Raw genomic sequence first — 11082 nt, forward strand, 5'->3', positions numbered from 1 at the left:
AGGCAATAACATAATGTCAGCAGCCAAAGTCAAATCAATACGTACTTGAGTGGAGAAAGAGCGTCTCGCTTGTAAGGGCAAAGAAACGCAATCGGCACCAGGATCAGTAGTACACCTTTTGCCTGCCCTTAAACCTTTCTTCGATTAAAAGGGAAATGTAATCGGAGCTGAGGTCTAGCAAAGCGCTTCTCAATCCACAGCTCAAACACTACACATTATGGCTTTTTAGAACATGAACTCTTCATCTTGTAAGTAGAGTGAACCAAATTGCTCAGATTCAGAAGACACCTCAAAGATGGGAGATGTTCTAGTTCAAAACAGCTCAAGCAATCTACCTTTACAGAAAAGATTGCACTGACTGGTAAAAACCTTCAAACTATACATTCTCTGATTCATTTCAACTGTTCAGTCTCAGTCAGACGCGAGTAAAACCACACTAGAGAGCTGACACGACTTATTGTGCTTAACTATTTTTAACATCAGTCTCTATTGTCTCATTCATGCATTTCATCATCATTCCATTAGTGCACTGCTACACGTATATATATATATATACATACCGCAATATTCACAATATAGAAAATTCTATAACAATAGACATTTGATACCTTACTGTCATACTGCCCAGCCCTACGGCCTGCCCCCTAATGGACAACTAAAAGTTAGTTGAAAAAAGGTATGCAGTCTATGATAAACAGCTAGTTAACACAGATTGTTTATGTGGTAATTATGTTGGACAAGAAATCCAAAGTGTAGGATCATTTTGAAAGGTGACATGCAAACTCAGAAAGCAAATGTTTACCTATCATTAATTGACCTCAAACATGGCTTATAAAATTAAATTTCAATTAAGTTTTCCCATTGGCCTCTAGCCATCATGGCCTCCTAATAATCCCCATACTGATTGGCTTCATCACTCGGCCTCCTCTCCACCATAAGCTGGTGTGCGGTGGGCGTTCTGGTGCAACATGGTGGCTGTGGCATCTTCCAAGCGGTCTAATTCTAGTTGGGAAATAATCTATTTGGGATCTATATTTGCATTAATTTGCATCAAATATATTATTAGTCCCGAGATTTTTCACATGAGTCAATAAATGCGTAGATCTGCTGCTAATATTTGAGTTCCCAAGTGGTCTAGCGGTAGACTTTTAGTAAATCTTCTCAAAGGTTCCGAGTTCTCTGCTCTCATTTAGTTTTTTTCTTCTTCATTAAAATCAAAGATGTTCATCAATGATTGTTTATAAGAGCATGGGCACTTTGTATTTTGTGTGCAATTTTGTGTGTGCATTTAGTTTTGTGATTTTACTGGAAAGATTAGTCTCTCTCCACAACGGCATTAAGCGTGTGTGAAGACTGCACAAACCAAAAGAGAAAGTAAACCCCACCTACTTCGATTTCATTGGCTATCTGAGCGCTGTTAGAACCATAGACTGTAAAAAAAATATGGACGTAGTGTCCGTGACGTCACCCATAGGATTCCGATAAGCCGTTCTGAAGCTTAAAGTAGAGACGAGCTGGGCGTTGCCATCTTGCGAGCAAATCATCGCGTGTCACTCTCGGATAACAGAAAATTGGCAAAAAGGTGGGATGTGGGCGGAGCTTAGGTGACGCAAAGACTATAACAGCGGATAAATGGTTATCCACCTGTCATTCAAAGTAACCACACCCTTAATTATGCAGAACTTAAAGTCTATATATAACGTAAATGAATGAAAAAAAAATTCACCCCCCTCACAGTTGTCATGAAGGTCAAAATTAGCCGTATAGGCCAAAAACACAATTTGTACCAGGCTGTAAAAATGATTTTTCTGCTGTAAAGTTTGGAATTTTAACTTTGGGCTCAATAAAATTCTGCTCCCTTCTGTAGCCTGTCTCTAGTGGCCAGTTGAGGTATTGCAATTTACATTACTTCAGTATTGGCTTCAAGAGAGTTCGCGGGAGGTTGCCGCTTGGTTAGAACACACTCGTTTTGACTGTCTGATCAGCCTCAAATTCTGTTCCTGTCAATCATGTGGTGTCAACCAATTATACTGCATGAATGAGGCCCAAGCTAACGCTCTCACACACACACACACACACGGGGAGTGTGTGCATGCATGGGAAGCGCGGAACACGTAACAACTCAGCAAAAATGTGCTTTTCAGAACAACGCGCAGGCCGCACTAACACTAAGCTTTGATGTCAAATAGGGGCCACACAATATCATCCCACGAGTTTAAGACCCCTGGACTATATAAAAGTAAATAATTATTATTGAATTATTATTATTAGGGCCCGAGCCCTGAAAGGGCGCAGAATATAATTTGAAACGCATGTTAAAACCATGTAGCCATGTAAAGTGGCTACTACGCTAGCTACTTTACATGGCTGCTCGCACTAATGTTAACCTAGATAAATGGGCTATATTATGAAGTGCATATCCAAGTGTTTGTGCAGAGTGTGGAAGCTAAATGCTACATGTTTAACTTAAGCAGCGAAAGACAACTCATTTCAGTATATGCGCATACTCTCTCTGAGAGGGCTTCCAGTGCTTAAAGCTGCTGTCCGCTAGCCTGACAAGCCAGACCCACATCAAGATGTTTGGTCTGGAAACTCACCATTGACAGCTCAATCCGAGGGGCGGGATAAATGGTTTTCTTACAAACTCCCTCTGCACGCGATAGGATAGCGCTACAACCAACCAGAGCAAAGAAGGTGAAACAGAGCTTGTTGACAGATTAAACATTCGCTATATCCGGTCAGCAAAACTCAGAACACATCTTCCCTTTTTAAGAATGACTTCAGTGCCGTTCTTTGTTCTTTTCTCAGAGAAAAACTTAACTCCAAGTCTTCCAGAGTCACGGTCAAAGCTGATTCGAAAGACCGCCGCCGTTCGCCAGTTTCTGTGTGTACTAGAAGCACGCAAACGCAACTCGGCCATCGTCATTTTGGCCCCGCCCACCGACTCTATACACGATGTGATTGGCCTGGCAAGAGTTAAGCGTTTACAGCTCAGAAGGGTATTGAGAGTTGATAGACGACACTCACGGGCAGATTAGATTTGCTACTGCTAGGGTGCGTCTAGATTTCTAGGCTAGCGATCCGTAAATTCTTGGGGTTAAAAATTATTCAAAATACATTTTTGAGCAAGTACATAACCAGCCAGTTTTTAAAACTATCTCTTTACCATAGCTCGATTTACAACAGTAAGCTTGTAATAATGTTTTTAATTTCAGTGGTATTGGTGGATTTCCACGGTAATTTCAAGCATATCTTTGCGTCATTGCGTCACATCTGTACACATAAAGAAGGAGCCCCGGTTAGCAGGTTATATTGCTCCATTTCTGATTCATCCGTTGTAAAATACAAAAAGAAGAGACTTCAACCGGGCTGATGCAAAAACAAGGATAAAAAGTGCTTTTAAAGGTGACGTAAACTCCATGTTTTGAAGGGTTTTTTCAGGTTTTTTCCCTGCTGGACAGGTAAGACATTTCAATGGTTGAATTAGGCTGTGTAACAGTAGCACACTTTTTTTTTGCATAATTCATTCCGTTACGGAGTTTTCTTTGTTGTGCCTTTCTCGTTTTGCTTTGCGTGTTATGGTAAGCATCAAATATTTTGTACTAGCTCTGAGAGGAAGCAATTCACCTCTATAGGTGCTCACCGCGTTTGATTACTTTATGCATTTTAGTATTACTAGTGCTTGAAGTTTTTCAGGTCTGTTTCAGTTGTGTCTTTGTTATATTGTAGTTTGTTTTCTTTGCACTTTATCACTGTTTGCTTGTCTTCAGTAAGCTTGAGTTTTTTTAAGCTAGCATTTTTTTAATTATATGGAAAATGGAGAAATTATTGATCATTAAAACCTTATTTAAAGCAAAAATAACAATATTGTGGTCGTGAAATAAAATCTTGATAAAAGATTTTGGTGATATCACCCAACCCCCAAGTACACCTCTGCAAAGGTATTTCAAACTCCTTTTTACCCCCAATCGAAGGATATAAAAATATATATATCGGCGAGTATATAGGGGACTAAAATTTGCAGCTGGAGCTGATCACATTCAACACATCGTTTAAACAACAAAAAAGAGGCAAAAATATTTGTTACAAAGAAACGCACTCAGAGACATTTTTAGTATTCAGATGGACTACATTTTAAAATACTCCCAGCTATCCAGACTAAACTTATGTGCGACAGAAAGACAGCCCGTTTTGAACAGTCTGAGAGCCATCATGGACACACACACAGCAGGCTCATTAGGCAGAAGTGGGGAGTTGAGAGAGATGCGTGTAGCAATCCTGGGTCAGACTCTGTGCAAGGACGGTATGTCTGTGAGAGGAAGCGGTGAGTGGAATGAACCCAGCCATTATAACTCAGCTCATCCGTCACTGTGAGGCCTCAGGCCCATCTACCCACTGTTACCCTGGCAACACACTCTAAACTTACATTCAGTATCATTCAGGAGTAAAAGAAACAAATACTACTATTATTTTTTGCATCTGGAGAAGATACAAAACATTTCAGGGAAGCAAAAAAATAGTAATTGAAAGGAATTCCATGAAATGCTAATTTAATTGCAATAAAAAAAATAATAAAAAAAAGGTATCACCTGACAGCCCTACAAATATCACACAGAGCTAATTTCCAGCTCAGGTCCATGCTCACTAACTAAAGCTTTTTTTTGACAAACTCCAGCGGATGCTTTCTAAACACGGTTCTTGAGAAAAAGCACATTACTGTTGAATGTGAGCAGCAATGTCATTTAGGCAGACCTGGTTTCCTCCCTGCCCTTTGCTCCCAGTGTAATTTGAGACACAACTGAAAAGAAGGCCCTGCGCACAGAACTGAATGAAAGGTAGAGAGAGAGAGAGAGAGAGAGAGAGAGAGAGAGAGAGAGAGCCAGAGCGAGCGAGAGAGAGAGAGAGAGAGAGAGCCAGAGCGAGCGAGAGCGAGAGAGAGCGCCAGAGCGAGCGAGAGAGCCAGAGCGAGCGAGAGAGCCAGAGCGAGCGAGAGCGAGAGAGAGCGCCAGAGCGAGCAAGAGCGAGAGAGCGAGAGAGCGAGAGAGAGAGAGAGAGAGAGAGCCAGAGCGAGCGAGCGAGCGAGCGAGAGAGAGCGAGAGAGAGAGAGAGAGAGAGAGAGAGAGAGAGAGAGAGAGAGAGAGAGAGAGAGAGAGCATGTTCACATTCAGCTGTGGTCTAACCTAATCAAGCTGGACAAGGTCATCATTTTCCAGCTTTTTTCTAATTAGGCTTAATTTAGCTTAATTTGGTTACAGTAATCCTTACAGATGGAGCTACTGTGCCCTGGTAAAAACAAAACAAAAATTAAAATAAAAAATAACCCTAACCATGTTACACATTAAACAATTAGGGTCTTACATTTGTGATTTTTTTAGCCAATGATTTTAGTGCTTTTGTTTCCCCTGCATGCCAATCTGATGCCATTTGACACTGATTTGATTTGATAGTGCCTCATATGATCATCCCTCTAACTGACAGACTGCATCTTGTCACTGTGGCGTGAAAATCAAACAGCCTCATGACAAATTTCTCTTCCTTTCAACCTTCTGCTGAGTATGCGTGGCGGCCGGGCTGCCCAGCTGAAGCCTTGCGACTGTGGCAAACTCACTTTGCTGGAAGATCAAAGTTCAACAATCAGACAGTGATTCACTGTGATGGAATACCTCAATCAATAGAGGAAGTCAAAGGTCAGCTGATCCAGGATGAAATCATAGTTCTGAACTGCAGGCTGGGTTGCATGTGAACTAACACTCCTCTTTCCACCCAACCGCCAGCAGCCAGGAGGAGGTCATGTGACCATGGCATTCACTGGTGGAAATGCCAGATTTAGATTGCCACGCGTGAATGCCGCTAAGCCACAGAGACCTAGACAGCATCGGAGTGCACGCATGCTCGTCGGTGAGTGCTGATGGTATATAGTCACACCCACACACCGCAGTTTGTGTGGGAATACATCTTACCACATCATAGCGTTTTGACAGTCTTGGCTGACTAACATTCCCTAAGTAATCGGGCTACTACTACAGAATGTCAGGAAAGATTTTACTACAAAAGGAAGTACATGCTTTCTGACAAAAATCTGCTAACTGAAACTAGAAAGATTATGTATAACAGAATTTTAAAGGCCATACCGAATACTATTCGTAGTTTGCAGTAGGGCTGCGCAATTTATCAAAATTAAACGGCACATGATTTGGCAAAAAGATGTGGTTTTTAATGTGCTACTTGTGAGTGCACGGCTCTGTGATCAGCAGTAAATGCTGCTCCATCTGAAAGCCAGAGGTCCCTCTTGTGCAGAAACAGCAAATATGCCCTGCAAGATAACGCATCTTGTCCAGGAAATCCCTATGGGCATTATACTATCGCTCATCGCTCACATATACATACTAGGGGTGACCCCTAATAGTCGAAGATTCAATGCATCGATATTCAGGACCGGATTAGACCACTGATCTTATGTTATGAAACGAGGATCATTCCATTTTGGCAATATGGGGGTGCTCAATATTAGTGTTATAAAGACGTGTCGCGGGATTTCCTTTAAAATTCAAACACATTTACACACCTACTGCGGCATTCGACGCCTGTCAGCATTAAATGTATATTTCCCTCAAATGGTGAATGTACATACTGATTTCACCCTGTGCTACAAGATATACTCATCGTGCAGCTCTTCTGTCAGAAGTCGATTCAAAATTGAGCTTGCGCGTATATAACGGCGCTGAGCTTCAGTCCGGTGCACGACCCCCTTTAGCCACAATCAGCTTAAGAACGTGCATTTAAACGCACTCAAAGAGTTCTTTTCCTCTCTAGGCAGGTATTTTTTTAGGTTTATTTATCAAAATGTTCTTTTATATATTTGTGTGATGTTCTGTGTTTCGATCACGGCTTTTAAATGTTATGAGAGAACGGTTAATGTACGAATGTGTAGTGTAGCCTAGTTTTGATGTCTTTATTAAAAGTGGTGGCTGTGTGTGCCGTGTGTAAAGTAAAATAAAAATAGTCTTAGGCTCCTGCTGACTAGTGTCTGCCCTTCCCAAACCGTTTATACCGTTTATTTTTTTTACGGTCTATGGTTTACACACACATAAATGATTCGACTATCGGTCGACCATAGAGAGATTCGAAAATTCTGATTCGAATGTGTAAATCCTTAGTCGGGGACACCCCTAATACATACATACATACATACATACACACACACACACACATACATATATATATATATATATATATATATATATATATATATATATATATATATATATATATATATATATATATATATATATATATATATATATATATATATGCACATAATGTAGCTGAATAAACAGGAGATTGAAACACTTTGAATGATTAAACATGACTAATAAACACATGACTGCGACAATATACGGTTCTTCAAGCCTTCGTGGGTAGTTTCATGCTAATAAAGTATATTTATACATCAATGCTAAACGACATAGTATTCTCTACAGTGATAAAGGCTATGAAATGGTATGTTGTGTATTGTGTTTAGCACTATTTCTGGTTTGTGCGATTGATTGTGCAGCCCCAGTTTGCAGTGTTATAAAGTTTCCAAAACCGACGTCAGTACCATTGTGACAATAACAGCATTTCGCTCTAGCGTCATTTTAATCGCTGTTCAACAGATTCTTAAACATCTCTGACTGCCCACTGTATTTACATGCTCAACATATATATCTCTGATTGGCCATTGCATTCACACGCTCAACATTTATGTCTCTGATTGGTCATTGTGTTCACATGATCAACATATATGTCCCTAATAGGCCATCATGTTCATGCACACAACATACATGTCTCTGATTGGCCATTATGTTCACACGCTCAACATATATCTTTGTGATTGGCTACAATTATCAACGCTAACACAGATACACACGGAAGCATTTGAAAGCAGCCATCTATCAGCTGACCTGTCTATCAGTGGATATAATAGGGATCCGCTGAAAGACCTACCTTTCAAACGCTCCTGTATCTGTGAAAGCGCTCTGCGAAGCACGAGTGTCAATGAAACATCTGGTGAAGAACATTTATCATTGTAGTCAATCACAGACATACAGCTCTGGAAAAAAATTAAGAGACCATTGCAAAATTATCAGTTTTCTGGTTTTACTATTTATATGTATGTGTTTGGGTAAAAATAACATTTTTGTTTTTTCTATAAACTACTGACAACATTTTTCCCAAATTCCAAATAAAATTAGAGCATTTCTTTGCCGAAAGCAAAAACTGGTCCAAATAACAAAAAAGATGCAGTGTTGTCATACCTCGAATAAAAATTCATTTTTAAACAATTCAATATAATGTTTTAACTTAGAAAGAGTTCAGAAATCAATATTTGGTGGAATAACCCTGATTTTGAATCACAGTTCTCATGCGTCTTGGCATGCTCTCCACCAGTCTTTAACTTTGATGTTGGGTGACTTTATGTCACTCCTGGTGCAAAAATTCACACAGCTCAGATTTGTTTGATGGCTTGTGACCATCCATCTTCCTCACTGTAAAAAAAAAAAAAGTGTTGGTTTTTGTTGGTTTAACTTAAAAAAATAAGTAACCTGGTTGCCTTAAAATTTTGAGTTTAATGAAATTAAAAATTTGAGTTGATACAATGAAGGAAACTTGTTTAATAAATAGAAACTCAAAATATTATTGTTTATGAACCACATAAAAAATTTGATAAATCATGAAGATAGTACTATTTGGCATGTTTCACTGCGTAATCAGAAATAAAACACACACAATTACCCAAAATGCTTACAAAATCTTTTAATAATATTTTAATAAAGGTTGTTGAATCTCAAAAAATGTTCATTGTAGTAACTCAATTTTAATTTCAATGAACTCAAAATTAAGGCAACCACGTAACTTTTTTTTAAAATAATTTTTTACAGTGCTCTTGACCAGATTCCAGAGGTTTTCAATGGGTTTCAGGTCTGTATATTAGGCTGGCCATGACAGGGTCTTGATCTGGTGATCCTTCATCCACAGCTTGATTGACCTGGCTGTGTGGCATGGAGCATTGTCCTGCTGGAAAAACTAGTCCTCAGAGTTGAAGAACATTGTCAGAGCAGAAGGAAACAAGTTTTCTTGCAGTACGTGGTTTGATTCATGCATCCTTCACAAAGACAAATCTGCCCGATTCCAGCCTTGCTGAAGCACCCCCAGATCATCACCGCTCCTCCACCAAATTTCACAGTGGGTGCGACACACTGTAGCTTGTAGGCCTCTCCAGTCCTCCATCTAACCATTAGATGACCAGATGTTGGACGAAGCTGAAAATTGGACTCATTAGAGTCCTCTACAGTCCAATCCTTATGGTCTCTTGCAAACCTCAGCCTGGCTCTTCTTTGCTTCTCATTGATGAAGGGCTTTTTTCTAGCTTTGCACGACTTCAGCCCTGCCCCTAGGAGCTTGTTTCGAACCCCAGCTGCCTTTTGCCATTCTTTTTGTAGGTCACTTGATGTCTTCCTATGATGGTTGTTGAGTGACATTCGAATGAGTTGGCGGTCATTCCGGTCAGCGGAGAGTCGTTTTTTCCCTCTGCCGGTCTGTAGCTTTGACCCAAATGACTGCTGCTTGACCTTGTTCTTATGAACTGCCATCTTTGAAATTTTAAGGATGGAAGCAACCCCATGCTCACTTCATCCCTCTGCCAGTAAAGCCAGAATTGAACCCTTCTTTTCCTCACTCAAAACTTTCCTTTTCAACTTTTTTAGCATTATTGCTTGATTCCAATAACTTTTGAGGTACTACTAGCACTGTTTTTCCCATCCAGCTGGTCCTACTGCAAGAGGATAGTGATGAAGTGTTTTTTTTATACTTTTCCTTATTAAATAAGATTTGGTTCAGGTGATCCCCTAATCATCACCTCATTCAGTAAAATGAGTTGTGCCTGTGTTGGAATTCAATGGACATTGGAATGGAATGGCTTCCATACTTGTAGAGATGCTGATTTAAGAAAAAAATTATAGTGGTCATTTTTTTTCAGAGCTGTATGTTGAGCGTGTGAACACAATGCCCAATCAGAGGTGTTTAACTCTTTCCCCGCCAAACACAGAAATCTAATCTAATGTTACTGATGAAATGTGGACCCATGGATGAGCTACAGGACTGTGCAAGCATTAGGAGTGTTGATGGACTTGATCTACTCCATTTGTGTTTGATCATCGATCTGAATCTGGAAACAGTCTTTTACAAAAACATGTGTGTATGTATGTATGTGTGTGTGTGTATGTATATATATATATATATGCATGTGTGTGTATGACCCTTTCATTTAAATTGTATGTACTTTTGTTTTTTGTTATTAGTTTTTGTTATTTTAAATATTTCTGTTAAGCTTTAATTTATTTGAGCAATTTTGGTATTCAACTATTTCAGTTAGACAACATTTCTAATTTTCATTTACATTTATCAAGTCTACTTTTACATATCAGTCAATTAACTATTTTTAATAATTTTAGCTTTAATTTAACAACAACACTGGTAGGCTGCTTGCATTATTCACCATAAAAAACTTGAATACAATTCCCTGCATTGTTCTCAAATTGAACTAATTAAAGTAATTGCCATATTACTCTTATTTTAGGTTGTGGGAGCATTTGCGCACCACACGAGCCTTACTCTGGAATGTCTCAGCATGATGTAAGAGGTTGGTAACAAAGCTAGCATGAATTGAACTACTGGTCCAACAGGCTGAGTCGCACTACTGCAGATCTTAGCAGCGCTGATGCAAATCTGAGGTGAACACCAGCTGTCAGTGTACAGCCTCCAAGCTTGGGCATTCAAGCAGATCATTTCTTATAAACCACCAACGGAGTAAACCCAATAAGGTTGAGAACTAACCCAGATAGCACACATACGTCTGGCCGACGTCGGCCCCAGAGCGGACGTCGGCCTCCAAATCATAACATCGAATAAGTATCGGCCAGGCATAGGCGAATATCGCTTTATTTCCAGCTCGTCGGCTTTGGGTCGGCCCAATTACTGGAGGCCGATGCTGTGTTTATCTGTTGTTTGCTCATGATGCCCATTCATCTCTTTGCCACCAAC

The 11082-nt window shown here is 39.8% G+C and overlaps 1 protein-coding gene across 4 annotated transcripts in view; it reads right to left on the reverse strand.

The window, feature by feature from the left end:
• ncoa2 (nuclear receptor coactivator 2) overlaps nt 1-11082 on the reverse strand; it is a 148515-nt gene that overhangs the window by 125144 nt on the left and 12289 nt on the right. The gene's annotated exons all lie outside the window — the stretch shown is intronic.

The sequence above is a fragment of the Pseudorasbora parva genome, chromosome 24 (genome assembly GCF_024679245.1).
Source record: "Pseudorasbora parva isolate DD20220531a chromosome 24, ASM2467924v1, whole genome shotgun sequence".
Taxonomy (NCBI): domain Eukaryota; kingdom Metazoa; phylum Chordata; class Actinopteri; order Cypriniformes; family Gobionidae; genus Pseudorasbora; species Pseudorasbora parva.